Source organism: Cyanistes caeruleus, chromosome 1 (genome assembly GCF_971803275.1).
Source record: "Cyanistes caeruleus chromosome 1, bCyaCae1.hap1.1, whole genome shotgun sequence".
Lineage (NCBI taxonomy): Eukaryota > Metazoa > Chordata > Aves > Passeriformes > Paridae > Cyanistes > Cyanistes caeruleus.
This window is the reverse complement of record NC_141701.1, coordinates 55,695,042-55,710,452: the sequence shown is the minus strand read 5'-3', so window position 1 is coordinate 55,710,452 and position 15,411 is coordinate 55,695,042. Positions and strand designations below refer to the sequence as shown.

General features: G+C 37.8%; 1 long non-coding RNA gene across 2 annotated transcripts in view; it reads left to right on the top strand.

Moving 5' to 3' along the window:
• Positions 1 to 3,542: 3,542 nt before the first annotated feature.
• LOC147655518 (uncharacterized) overlaps positions 3,543 to 15,411 on the top strand; it is a 62,782-nt gene continuing 50,913 nt past the window's right edge. Inside the window, exons 1-3 of one of the 2 annotated variants that reach the window (XR_015288250.1) lie at positions 3,543 to 3,930; positions 5,883 to 5,997; positions 7,128 to 8,993. This is a non-coding gene — a long non-coding RNA (uncharacterized LOC147655518). Of the gene's footprint in view, positions 3,931 to 5,882; positions 5,998 to 7,127; positions 8,994 to 15,411 lie in introns of those variants that run through there. The other variant, XR_015288251.1, reaches the window with a different exon arrangement.

Here is a 15,411-nt window from a genome sequence, read left to right as displayed (position 1 = left end):
CATCCCCACGAGTTACACCATGTGCCTGAGAGCATTGCCAAACACTTGTTGAACTCTGTCAGGCTTGGTGTGACCAACTCCCTGGGGAGCATGTTCCAGCACCCAACACCACTCTTGGTGAAGGACCCTTGCCTAATTACCAAACTGAAACTCCCCTGACACTTCAGGCCATACCCTTGAGTCTTATCCCTGGGCACCACAGAGAAAAGATCAGTATTTTTCAGTATCAGTATCTGCTCTTCCTCTTCCCCTTGTGAGGCACCTTTAGTGTGCAATGAGGTCTCCCTTCAGGCTCCTCTACTCCATGCTGAACAGACCAAATTAAGTCATTCCTCATACGACTTCCCCTCAAGGCCCCTCACCATATTTGTTGCCCTCCTTTGAATACTCTCTAATAGTTTCATGTCTTTCTTATTTTGTGGTGGCCTGTGCACACAGGACTGAAGGTAAGGGTGCACCAGTGAAGAGCAGAGTGGCACAAGAATCACTGTTAGAATTTTTTTCTCAATATTTTAACCCAAATGAAAATTCAATTTCCCTCCAGCTAATGAGAGTCGTGTGACATTAAGTGTTTTTTTTTGTGTGGCAAGGTTTTGATAGCAGAAGGCTGCAGTGGTGGCTTCTGTGAGAAGGCACCAGGGGCTGCCCTCATGTTGGACAGGGCCTGTTCTAGTTGGCTGAAGCTCCAGGACAGACCCACACTGGCCAGAGTTGAGCCCTTCAGTGATGGGCATAAGGCCACTGTAATAACATATATAAGAAAGTGTAAAAACTACTGTGAAACAGCAAATGGGAGAGAGGAGAGAGAATATGTGAGACAAATAACACTGCAGACAAGATCAGTGAAGAAGGAGGTGGAGGAGCTGCTTCTGGTATAGAGCAGAGGTTCCCCTGCAGCCCATGGGGCAGTCTGTGGTGAGGCAGCTGTGCCCCTGTGGCCCATGGAGGTCCATGCTGCAGCATATTTCCACCTGCAGTCCAGGGAAAACCCCACCCTGGAACAGGTGGATGCCTGACAAAGCCAGTGATGGAGCAGGGTCCTGGCAGGACCTACAGCCCTGTGATGAGGCACCCATGCTGGAGAAGGCTTGCTGGCAGGACCTGGGATCCTGTAAGAAGTCATTCTAGAGCAGACAGTTCCTGAGGGGTTGTACCCCTAGAAGATGACCCACATGGGGATGGACAGTTTGTAAAGAACTGTCTCCTGTGGCTGGGATGCCACACTCAAGGAAGGGAAGAGTAGGAGGAGAAAGGAGTGGCTGAGAAAACATTATAAACTGTCCCTGCTCACCATCCCCCTGCATTCTTTGGGGAGAGGAGGTAGGAAATCTTGGAGAGAATTTGAGCCTGGAAAGAAGTAAAGATTTAGTAAAGATTTTTTAGATTTGATCTTAGTTCTTATTATCATACCTTTTTAAATCGGGAATTAATTACATTAATCTTATCATATAATCATATAATTATTTGTGTTGGAATGGACCCCTAAAATGAACAGGGATATGTTCAACTAGATCAAGTTATTCTGAGTCCTGTTCAACCTTGGTTTTTTCCAGGAATGGGGCATCCACCACCTCCCAGGGCAATCTGTACCAGCGTTTCACTGAGTTTTCTCCAAGGCAAGACTGTTTTGCTGTAACAGTAACTGGTAAGGTATCTCCCTACTCTTATTTCAACTCATGAGCTTTACATAATATTTTTCCCCCTGTCCTGTAAAGAAGCAGTAGTAATAGAGTTACCTGGTATGCACCTGGGAGCCAGAAAAGATCGGCCCACCACCTAGGAAATGTTTAATGGTAAGTATTTTCATTTCTGCACAATAAAAAGTGAGGAGTAAGAGATGATATGGGGAGCTATGGCCTAAATCACAGAAGACTGGAGCATTCTTCTGTCTGGGAAAATCAAATATGAAGATTATTCTGTATTTTCTCTTCTTTTTTTTTTTTTTTTTTTTCATTTATCAAATCCCTTTCCAACAAAAGAATCACTGACACCATGTTGAAACTAAGAGAAACAATACCACTAAAATTTGCATTACAAAGACATTTTTCAATTGGACTTCACATTGGATTGTGAACTGGACCATAAAGACTAACTCCTCACTCCTGTAGCATGTATCCCAGAATATTTACTGAAAATTTTAGTACTACAGGTACCACTTGCAAGAGAATTTCTAAACTCTTGATGTTATCCAGTACATTCAAGACAAGCTTTTCCACTTTCTCTTCATTCATATTTGATAGTCTTAACAGAAAGAAGTAAAGTCTTCCTTGGTTTCAGCAAATGGATTTTGCCCACTAAGGTAACAGATGGGGATATTACCATACCCAACATATAAATACATAATGACTCATGCTTATTGTTGGTCTTTTTTTTTAGTTTCTTTGCAAATTCTATATGGACTATCTGACAAAACTCACAAAAGCAATAGAGCTTAGAGGAGATACTTCAATTTATCTTAATTAAATTATTCTACAAAATGTTTTGCAGTCCATATGGTGGCCTCCTGCTCTTTTCCATACACTATGGAGAGAGACTTGTGTCTTTATTTTCCTATTTGTCAGGTTTGAAATTAACCCCATTCTGTTACATTTTTTTTCCTCCATTTTTTTTTTGTAAGTTTCTTAAAGTATGTGAGAGACAGCCAACTACCTGAGATTGTGGATTCAGCCAACCAAGAGTAGAGAAAACTGCCCATGATGAACATTCACTTCCTGATGGTTTGCATCCTGATTTCAACTGGGAAAGATACTACACAAACAAACAGCTGTTTTTTAAGGGGAAAATAAGTGCATCATTTTACATACTGATTGTATCATTACATCCATTTGTACAATATCATAAAACTTAGTGGCACTGTTAGTTTATTTTTTTTCTCTTCTAGTCACTTTTAAACTAAATCACTCCTTCCCTTCCCTTCCCTTCCCTTCCCTTCCCTTCCCTTCCCTTCCCTTCCCTTCCCTTCCCTTCCCTTCCCTTCCCTTCCCTTCCCTTCCCTTCCCTTCCCTTCCCTTCCCTTCCCTTCCCTTCCCTTCCCTTCCCTTCCCTTCCCTTCCCTTCCCTTCCCTTCCCTTCCCTTCCCTTCCCTTCCCTTCCCTTCCCTTCCCTTCCCTTCCCTTCCCTTCCCTTCCCTTCCCTTCCCTTCCCTTCCCTTCCCTTCTCTTCCTTTTTTTATTTTAAGTCTGTTTCACAAATCATATTTGTCTGTATTTTTGAAGACTGTGAAAAATCTCTTGGCAAAAGCCTACAGAATCCATTGGATAACACTATGTTTCAGAACAAATCTTGTGATGTCTATCCTAATGTATACTGATGGTGATGTACTTAAAATTTACTGTTTCAACTCATAGCTCTAGATGGTGCAAATTTGTGACAGTTGTCATGACACATAATTGCTTTTCCCTAGTGTTCTGTATTATGGACATCAGCTCAGCTTATGATCTTACTTCACAGGTGATACCAGAGCTCCTACATTTCTAATTAACTCCTGGACTCTGAACTGCAGTCATTACTTAAGCAGCAGAATGGAAACAACTGGTGACAGACAACAGTCATTTCCTGACCAGGTTCTGGCTCTCTGTTGCCCTCCTCTTGTCATGCTCTGCTGGAGCAAGGATGTGGGAGCAGTGACAACAGTGATGGCCTCTTCAAGTTAATTGCAGCTGCTGCTGAACAGGGTAAGGATTGAAGAGTTCAGGAAGCACACTGAGTTTCCACTCAGAACAGTTTTTTTAAACACAGTTTGGGAATGTTCTGTAAAACAGAGAAGCAAATAGAAGCTGAAAATCTCATTAAGTTTGAAAGATGGAAATGGAAACTGTCTGCTAACTCCTGAATTGTTGTATGGCCAGGATTTGTTCCTGCAAACTGGTATGGATGTTTCTAAGAGATTGGATGAGCAGCTCCTGCTCCATGACTTTTTGAACAGAACAGGTAAGACAAAGCATTTATAGACAGGATTAAATGTTCTCAACTTTCTTCAGAATCTGAAAATGGATGACTTACTAGGGAGAGTGGGAGGAAAGGAAGATCCCTGAAATTACTAGCTGATTGAGCTATGTCTCACAGGCTTAATACCATGGACATATTTTCTAAAAGAGGGTTAAGCTTTAAAAAATTATTTTACATTCGTACTCAATCTTTACATTTATCTCAGTTTGAAGTTTTGAATGCTCAGCAAGCATGTAGCTCTGAATTTAGTGGTCTGAATATGAGTGCAAATGTGACATTTTTGTCCTTTATTTTTATCCCAGCTTTTGCTCCATTTGACTCCAATTTTAACATTTATGTCCTTTCATTTCATCCATTTATGATCAATTAGAGCTTTCAAGCCCCCAACTTTAATGAAGAACTCTTAACCCTCGGTCTGTGATATTCAAAAACATTTCTTCATCTTGTTCCATTTTTCACTCATAGTACATAGCATGAGAATCCAAAAATCTTCAAGGTAGAAAGAGTCAATAATACCTAGCTGCAAAAGTGATTTTTGTTTGACAATTTTCCTGAAGACTCGAGTGATATATAAATATACTGCAGAAAAATGGGATCCACAGGGACCCCTTTAAGATCTTTATGAATATTTGAAAGGGCACCTGGAGCCATGGCTACACAGGGCAATCAATTGCTATGAATTTTGATTTCCCCAAGCACTCAAAGGGAATGGCATGATAGGTATATGTATTATCAGTAAGACTCATTTAAAGAAACATGGGGCTTATTTTGATAGAACCAAGGGGGGAAAAAACTGCCGCTCATAACTAATCTCCTTTAAATTGAGGTTGGCAAAGCTTATTACTTAATTACTGGAATTGTTATAAAACTGAATGCTTTCTATTATTTTTAGACGCTGTATAGTCTTTTTTCTTAGAAATCTGAAAAGCAATCTCAGGAGCCCACAGAGATGAATAATGAAAAGAAACACTTTTTAAAATAAAAACTGAAAATCAAATTAGAAGTTGGAATTTTGGAGATGTCCTTCTTTCCTTTCTTGTTGGAGACTACTTTTCATAAAACCTTCTCCTCCTTCTGAAGGAGAAGAGTTCAGACTTTTAAGTTTATTTTGACAGTCATCAAGTATTTTTAAATTACATATTATATCAGAAACAATTATAAATACTGTTGTGTCACTGGAAATTCCATTGCCACTGTCATTTATGTATGTCTTTCGTGATACACGTATCAATAAGTGAAACCACAAAAATAATTATTCACGCTTGTTTTAAAGCTGTAAGAAGAAACATTATATCTATTTAAACTAAACTATAGCACCACCTATTTCTGTTTGGATTTTTTTAGAGGTCTGGCCAGGTCCCAAATGTTATTCTTAACAAAGCCCAAGTTCAAATGTTGCAGAACTAAGCACAGTAAGAAAATGTAAAAAAAGAGTAGATATACTGCAGAGGTACAATGGTGTACACCTGGTATAGAAATGAAAACTCGGGTTTGCTCGTGTGGGGACTCAACCTAATGTATAATCATAAAAGTGGTGTGTAGGCACCTTGCTCCTTTGAGAACTTAAATTCATTCTCAGAAACCCAACTATTTAATCTTTGATGACATTACTGGCTCCTGAAATTATTTGAAGAAGAACAATTTGAAGGATTTGAGACAGAAGGTGTCACTGCTATTTTAAGTTACTCTATGATATATGCTCCTTAGTTTTGACATATTTCAGTTAGCTCAAACTTTCAGGAAGAATAAAATCTAAATCAGGTAGCTATTGTATAATTTGCAAATAGTGTAAAAGTGATGGTAAATTCTAAGAAGCCAGTAGTCAGGGATTAATACATGAAATAAAATATTTGCTTGGTGATTACTCAGGGTCCTCAGGGCATAGAGTTTTTTCTGAAAAATCAGTCCTAGAGAGAACTGTTTTCTCTTTACAGTATTTCATATCCAGAGGCCACTGGTCATAAAAGGTGTTGAATCCATCATAAGCTTGCAGGATTTCGGAAAATCATGTCACAGCTGAGTTTCTTGCCATTTCCTCAGATCAATTCTGTAAGTACTAGTTCTGTAAAAGTAATTTTTAAAAAATGCCTAAAGCTAAAATACAGCTAATATATGCACAGTTCAGTGATCTTTGGTTAATGAGAGAAGAAGATTTAGTTTGGTGATTGTTTCTGAATATTGTGTACTGAGGTGTCAGCTCAAGCTATTTTTGATCTACAGAGAGTCATTGAAAGATTGTTGACCTATGTACACATGAAAACCCTGTTCAATAGTCAGATATATGACTGACTCAGAGGTCCTCCTGATTAAATAACAAATGAACTAAAAAACCCTCAATATCAACAACAGAAACTTTTAAACACCTATTCTCCTTCCCCTGTAGGCGACAGTCATTTAAACAGGAACTTGACTACCAGCCTTATTACTTGAATCTCTCTACACTCTTCTCCTTACTGTAGTTGACAACTTCATCTCCTTGTTATTTTCAGATCCTTACTTTCTGCTTTCTATTCTACATTCAGCCTGTGATTAGAAACATGTTTAACCCTCCATTTTCAATTATATTGATGTATGCCAATGATTCAAATAGCCATATTGCAATTACTCTGTGTGGGCAGAATTTCCCTTCATGGCTTCAATTAAATCTTATGCTATAGAGCTGAACAAGGAAATTTCTTCATTTCAGTGTATGTAGGGGACAGCTACAGATAACAGTGACTTATGCATATTATTCTCTGGAGGCTATATGTATATAAGATTCAGGCCTTAGGACAGTGCTCTCAGTTAAAGGACATGGAAGGAGAAGGTTGTTAATATTATTAACGTGAACAGAAAAAGTAAAAACAGTGTAAAATGTCAAACTTTTTGAAAGTTTGAACACTGGTGAAAAATATGGTCATGGTGGTCTCATCATTTTAAGTATTCAGAACTAGGCAATAAACTCATAGACTAAAAGCAGACTACGCATTTTTCTGTCATGTCATACAGATGGCAAGACTGGAGATGCCTTTCCAGTGTCCTTTATCTCACTGTTTTTACTTTAGACCCTTAGTTCCAGTTTCATGCAAGATGCCACTGATTTGCCAACCTTTCAGTATTCTCAGCATTTAGTCTGTTTCCTGATCCCTTCATTGATCTGTCTTTTCTGATACAGCTTTTCTTTATCCTCTCTTCCAAAGGACAACATGAACAATAGAATGCTGGTCTAGCCTGGAGGATTTGACTAGAAGGTTCCCCGTGGTAAAATATACTTGAATACAGAAGATATTTTTTCTTAATTTAAAATGCCAGTAGAATAAATAAAAAAATAGTGTAAAGGCAATGGATTGACATCTTCACTAACTAAAGTCAAATCCATTCACACTTTAGAAATGAGCAGTACCTAAAGTAAACATATCTGAAGTTTTCCTGGCTCATACTGAAATCTGTGATTCGCTATAACTGACAGATACTCAGACAAACAAAAGAGTCACAAGGATAAAAGAAACCACAGTGATACAGGGGAGTGACCAGTCCTCCTTGTAAGTAAGATGTTCTGGCTAGAAGTAACAGAATTTTACAGAAATTTTTAACAGAAATTTTATGAGTTGAATTTTCATTCCCGAGTGCATGTATAGTAATAAAAAGTTACTACATGGTCTGGTTCCTCTTTAAAAATATTCCATTTTTATAATTGTGATTTAGCTTCATTTGGTGAAGGCAGTTATCTAAAAGCCGCAGTAAAATCCTTGTTGTGGGACTGTAATAACACTACTTCTTCATTTATTTAAGTAAGACAAATGTACTATGTGCTTGTGTAATTAAGGACATCAGTAAATAGGATCCACCTGTCTTAACAACAGGCATTCTAGAAGAAGCTAGTTTAGGAGCTGCAGCACAGCAAGGAGGCTCAGTGGAAAAACAATACATTTAAATAAATTTGCAATCCAGAAAATATGAAGAAAAATATTTTCAGGGAGAAGTTCCTCAAAAATGGGTAGGAATGCAGGGTACTTGCTAGTTAAACAGGTGGATTGTTTTTCATACACTTGAACTGATAATGTAGCACGCCTTGCCAGAACATAGAGGGGCTTTTCATTAGATTTTCCCTTGCTCATCAAGTGGACATGTCCTGTCTTTTTGTTAGAGTAAACACAGAGAAATGTTGTACTGATATGGCTGTAATACTGAGTAGTCCTGACTGGGAGAAAGATGAAGATCCTAGGATTTCTGTTTGTTTTCAGTCTACATTTCTTTGCTGCAATTTGAACCTTCCTGAGAGTGTGTCTGGTCTTTCAAGGCCTTGGAAATCCCTCTCCTGCAAATCACCACTCTTTTCATACTGTGAAGTTTTATGCTCAGGCTTCAAGACTGTTTTCCTTGTCCTCTTTTTCTCTAAAATAGTTAATGGGAATCCATGCTGTATTTGATCTGACTGCTAATAACATCTCTGGAGTAAACAGAGGAAAGAAAAAATTTGTTTGCCCTGCTGAGTAACCATCTTCTGCCTCCAAGTCCATTCTGTTAAAGCAGACAGTCTTCTGCTGTCAGCTCTGTACATTCCTCATCATTCCCCCCAGGTTTCTGTCTTAAAAAATGAGCAGCAGAGAAGCGCTGCAGCAGTCAGGTGCAAATGCCAGGGAGGATCTGTGCCAAACCATACGTGTAAGCTCCACATAGACAAACTCTGCAGTTCAGGAGTGTGTCTGTGTATATGTATACACATGCACATGTGTCATATTTATGCACACCAAAAGATAGGGTGGTAGAAATGAAGCACAAGAAACAGGGAAATCCCCTTAGGATCTGCACATGATAAACACAACACATCACTAACTTCTTTACATATCATGGCAACAGCAGCCAAGTCACTACATTGACACTATACCAAACAAACCAGTGAAGATTTAGATAATAATTACCTAAATATATAAGATATGTTTTTGGTGATTTTTTTTTAATCCACAAAAAAAAGATGGTTTTGGTGTATTTATTAACACTTTAATTGTATCAGTTATTTTTTATTTATAATTAGTCTCCAATAAATTATTTTGTTTAAGAGGACACAATTAAGTCTGCAACAAACCATTAATTTCCATGTACAAAAGCTGACAATCTACAGAAATAATTTACAAGTCTAATGTAAGTTCTAGATTTGTTTTCTCTTTTCTAACCCCCTACCCTGTTTTTGACTTATCTCCAAACATTTTTCTTGAATTAATAATAAATAAACAATGGCTGAAATCTTGCATATTAATTAGCATAAAATGGCATGTGTTATAGAAACATTTAGCAAAGCGATCTGATGCGGAGGATTAGCACTGAAGCTAAGAAGTGAATAAATACATGGTAATTGAAACCAAATTCAGTAACCACACATAGGATCACACTTTTAGATAAAAGGTCTTGCATTTAATATGAGATAGTATAACTCTGCTGTGTGGATGATGATAAATTCCTCAATGCGTGTCTGCTGAGATGTGAGACGACAAGGTATTATTCTTAACCCTGGAACTGTCAAACACGATTATTTCCACAGAAGCTTGACAGCATTGGGAATGATAAAAGGAAACCTCTGTAGAAGAGGGCAGGAAGGAGACTAGAGGAACATTCTGCAGGTGTTTTTCATTGAATCATAGAATCATTCAAGTTGGAAAAGACCTGTTGAGCTCATCAAGTCCAACTGTTAACACAGCACTGTCAAGTCCATCACTAAAACCATGTCCCTAAATGTCACATCTATATGTGTTTTGAATATCTCTAGGGATTCTGATTCAATCACTTCCCTGAGCAGCTGGTTCCAATGTCTGACTAACTTTCAGGTGTAGAAATTTCTCCTAAAACCTCCCCAGTCCAACTTGAAGGCATTTCCTCTTAGCGTATTACCTGTTATTGGGGAGAAGAGACAAACCCCCACCTCACTACAACCTCCTTTATGTAACTCTACAATGTGATAAGGCTCCCCCGGAGCCTCCTTTCCTCCAAGCTAAACAACCCCAGCTTCTCCTCATCAGACTTGTGCTCCTGATCCTTCACCAACATCATTGCCCTCCAGACACACTAGCACCTCAGTGTCTTTCCTGTAGTGAGGGACACAAAACTGAGCACATGATTTGAGGTATGTCCTTACCACTGCTGAGTAAAGAGGGGCAATCACTGCTCTGGCCATATTACTACTTGAAAGAAGCCAGGATGCCATTGGCTTTCTTGGCCACCTAAGCCCACTGCTGGCTCATGTTCAGCCCTGTCAACCAGCTTCCCCAAATCCTTTCCTGTGGGCAGCTTTCCAGCTACTCTGCTCCCAGCCTTTTGTGCTGCTTAGGGTTGTTATGACCCAAGAACCAGACACTTTGCCTCATTGAAACACATGCAATTGACCTCAGCCCATTGATCCAGCCTGTCCAGGTCCCTCTCTTGAGCCCTCCTACCCTCCAAGCAGATCAACACTCCTTCCCAGCTTGCAAACTTACTGCAGGTACCCTTGATCCTCTGGTCCAGATCATTGATAAAGATATTGAGCAGGGTGACTCCAACAGTGAGATATGGGAATGAATGACTGTTATTAGAAGAGAAGTCTCAATTTCTGTGTGACAATTCACAGGCAGTTCTGTTGTTTCTAGCACATCAAAAACCCTTGTGTGTTTGCTGCCACATGAATCTTCAACCACTAATTTCATTGAGACATTCCTGTTGAGAAGAATGCAGAGCCTGTAATAATAGTGGTTTGATTTGTTCTGGGTTTTTTTTGCTCATGGAAAACAAATTTAGAAAAAATGGTATTGGCTACAGAAAGTGGCTTTTACAATTAACACCCATCCTATATCTGTAAAAGTGAAGAAAGAAACAGTTAATTCATAGCAGGGCTAAGTCCAGAAGCCTTTATATATAGACCACTTGTGATCTCAACAGATTTGTCATTGCCAAACACCATGTCTGTGAGATCCCTGCGGTAGAGCTTGTTTTACAATTGCTACAGTTGCTCTTGGATGTTGAATGTTGAGCAGGCTTTTCAGGAGCTTTCTGCCCAAGCTGGCAAAGGGGGTTTGTGGGCTGCTGGGAGAACTGAGAGTTCCCAGTTGCCAAGCTCTTGGAGGGGATGGAATGGGTAGAGGGTGGTGGCAGTCTGGTCTCAGACCCAGTGGCTGAGACAAAATTAGACCTTGAAAGACTTTGTTGCTGTGTGACATATGGTAGGAAATGTACAAAATGTTATGAGAAGAGCAAGAACAGGCCATGTCTCTATTAGGCTGGCTCAGCTTATTTTAACATAATACTAGAGGGAGCAGATGCTTGTTATGATCCACCTTTGAAGACAAGGGTAACCCAGGTTCTTATAAATAGATCCCTTGGGGTAGATGAGAGTGAAACAACACAGAAGTTGTTTCAGTGTTTATAAATAAATGAATAAATAAAGGTAGGTTTTATTTTAGAATAATTTGATTGCAATGCAAAGCAGGTATGGGACCTTTTTTTGTTTTATTATTAGGCCTACATGTGAATGTCCTGATGTCTGGTGTGAATGTGACCTTCCCAGAGGGTGGGGTGTAAGAGAGGACAATTGGCATGGTTAAGAGCACTATCCTGTCTCTTCAGGGCCTGCTTCTTATTTGTGTCTAAGCCTGGCTCGTGTCACTCTCTCTGTTTTACGCACATCAGAGGTTTTGCCACCACACACCAAAAATCTCACCTCCTCCCCCTTGGAGCAAACTTGAAATTTCTGGTTTTACAAATATTAACTCTCCTGGAGAGTCAATGCCAAAATTTTACCTTGTGCTCTTCTTGTTAGAATTTTGTTGGCTGTTGTAGTTGTCAGGAAAATGAAAGTTGACTGAGGACATTCTGTGCTGTGTGCCAAAGTACACCAGAAATTTAAGTTCACTATTTAGTGAAACTCAGTGGAGGGTTTAACAGAGCAGCAAGCAGCAAAAGGACCTTCAGAAGCATACAAAAAGGCCAGGAAAGGGCTGTTAATTGGGGCTTTATCACGTAGTGCAGAAAAAAGACTATAAGAGCCTGAATTCTTTGAAGCTAGTTGAAGATGAGTAAAAGGGAAGAGAGCCACCCATAGGATCCTGTCCTAGGTGTATTGTGACACTAGAAGATAAGAATTACCCAAGTATACATTTAGTCCTGAAAAGCATTAGCCACTGGTGAAAATTTTGGCTAATTTTTTTTTTGCTTTTCAGAAGAAACCCACCACTAATTACGTGATGCTCTTGTTGCAGTTACCTGCCATTACATAAAAATGGTCTAGTAAAAATTTTTGTTGTCAATTAATTAAAATGTAGAGAGAAATCAAACTTCCTCAAGATTGAATGATTTCCAGTTGCTAGTTGGAGAAAGCACTTCTCCTCTCTTACATAGCTAAATAAAGATTTCTTTTATTTTTGATGTGCAAGAATTACAGTAAAATTGAGCTATATTGTGCTCTTTCCTCTGGGGCTTCCTGGCAGATAGAACAACCCAAACACTGTTGTAAAACAGTATTAAGAATAAATGAGATAAAATGAATAAACCTAACATGACTTAGAGGAAAACCTGTGGGAGGAAAGTAAAGATGCAGTGGAAGTGCTAATGGCTATGAATTGGAGAAGAGGGTCCCAGGTAACATCTTTTATACTGCATCAGTGCTCTAGTCCAGGGAAGTCTGTCTGTACAAGGGAAATAGAGTCTGAGGAGAAATACAACCAATAAAGGAGAAGAGATGCATGAAGAATACAGCCACAGAAATACATCAAGAAACATATTTGAATAATGACATTTAATTTTTTGACTGAAAAATTAATTTAAACTTCGATAAGGAAAGTCGTATACTATTTTAATGCATTTATATGTTCGTGCTTGCCATGAAGAGAGCAATATAACACCTTTATTTCCCCTGTTCTTCTAATACTGAGTTGCCCAGGCTGATTATGTGTCTTTAGCTCTGGACAGAGATACCCTGCCTGAAGAAATCTCTGGCCTTACCTTCTACAGTATGCCTAATTTTACTAGCTAATTTTAAAAAGTTTGGATTTCTTTTTTTTCTGCAGAAATAGGAAATTTATGAGGAAGATGTACTGTTCTTGATTTTAGAGGTCAAGGAACAAATCCGTTAGATACGTGAATATGTTCCTTCACTGCAAAAAACAAAACTCAGCAAAAAAATCATGCTCTGTTTCCTAGCTTTTATGGGATCAGTTTTAATGAATCTTAGTTTAGTTTAATGAATTTAGTTTTTATTCCACGTGTAAAATTATGTTTGTGTGGTGCTTGCACAAGATGACTTAGACCTCTGCAAATGTAGACAATCACTAAATACACCCATATTCCCTTCACTTGGTAGGAAGTCTAGCTCTTTACTCTTCCAAGAATATAAATATTTTTTTCAGCTTTGTTTTAAACAGCTCTTCAACTGAGAAGCTGCAAAAGAGAAAAATATAATTTGACATGACACTGTTGGTTTGGGTTTTTGTTCTTCTATGCACTTTTCAAATATTTTTTAATGAGAACTGATATATCAAATAAGGAATTTCAAACATTTCATAACTATTATATGTAACCAATATATTTAATGCATATATACAATTATTTAATGAATCTTGAGGACTATGGGTATTAAAATTAGTATGATTGTTAGAACATGTAAAGATGTATGTGCCTTCAGGTTAATTTAGATGCAGAAAACATTTATGATGATTAAGACTTGAATTTCTGTGGATCTTTATTTATGGTGTATTTTACAGTGAATGGACCAAATTATTCTATGCATCTTTTTTTTTTGTTGTTCATTCTATTACATCACAGTAATTGCTGAACTATTTATATTTCAGATTTCAGAAAGCACAGCTGATTGAAACAGTCCTAAAACTGCAAAATATTTCCACCCCATCATATTTCTCTATTTCCAAATGTCATATTTTAATAGAATATTGTAGAAATTTAACCAAGAAATTTTGATCATTCTTGGGATAGAATCATAGAATCAAACCCATAGAAACCTATAGACTCAAATGGGATTGGAAGGATAAAAGGACAAATGTCATTCCTATGAAATTTGGGTCAGTTAATGTGTAACTGAACAAAAATTAAAAGTATCACCAATACTGAGATATTGAGTGCTTTCCCTAAAACTCAGTTATTTTCACTTTTCATTTGAAAACTGGAATATAATTTCATTAAAACTATCTTTCTTGGAAAAAAAAAAAAAAAAAAGTAGAGAAATCTCTCAAGCACCTTCATTTGTGCTATAATGATGCACTGGTTCAAGATGGCTGCTTTTATTGCAGCTTTCTATTTTATTGTTTGAATCCCTCATTGCTCTGGAAAGGATTGCAACATAAATCCTCCGAAGGTTGGCAGCAAATAGAAATCTGGAGTGCCAGATTTAGGGTTGTGGACATGGATCACACACTTCAGATTGATTTTGACTTAAAGAATTAGCAACACTAAGAATGATATTGTAGTCCTTAAAAGTTCAGCTCAGGGTAACATAAGAGCTAAGCTTCTAGATCCCTTAAATTTTAGAAAGGGAAGGCTGTTTAGAACCAGATTTGATTTCTAGATTTTTTTTAGAGATGCCAAAAACTCAGGCTTTGATGTAAAGGAGTCTTTGACCTTGGTCTGAAGGTTATCTTAGCCTTCTTATCCTTCTTTCACTCGTTCTTTCAGTTTTTCACCCCTTTGCTCTCTTGCTTTTTCCTACTCAGATTTGTTGTGTTTATTCCCAGATTAAAATGGAAGAGTGTGAGTACAAAATACATAGACATTTTGCCAAAATTTTGCGAGTGTGGAGGGGAATTATCCCTGCTGTAACATCCATGATGATACATGAAGATACAAGATGACTGCAAGAAATTAAGTTAATGAAGACTTAAGGAGCAAAACATAATGTCATATGTTTTACATAAAATAAATGTTGTAAAAATAACATGATATCTTTATTGTAGAAATTCAAATAATATGATGATGAAACACTGATGATAACAGTTACTACACAGGCTTCTGCTAATATTAGTATTGCATTACAATCATGATTTGGAAAACTGAATGATACAGCACCACAGAGTCACATAGATGTTAACAGACTAAAAAAAATGTTAAAAACATTTTTTGGAATGTATTCTCAAAAAGAAACACTCCATCTAATCCATGTCCATTGCAATTGCACTAGGAACTAATTAAGGAACATTTCAGATAATAAATGTTTTTAAAATCCGAGAGTTTTCTTTTTTGGATCACGTCTTATGCTGTAGGAGTTTGCATTTTAAAATCTATCTTTTGAAGAGTTAGAGGGTTTTATCTTCAGAAAACCTTTTGAAGTCTGGTCATCATCCATCTTCTGAAACAAATGTAGCATTTGCTTGATGCCATTGAATAATGGCTTCCTTTGAGCTTCCCAGTGACAATGTTTTTAATGATTTTGCTCCTGCATTTTGTCCTCTATGGAAAATTTCAAAAGTGGACTGCCTTCTCTATGAAAGTTTCAAAACTTTGAAGGGAAAG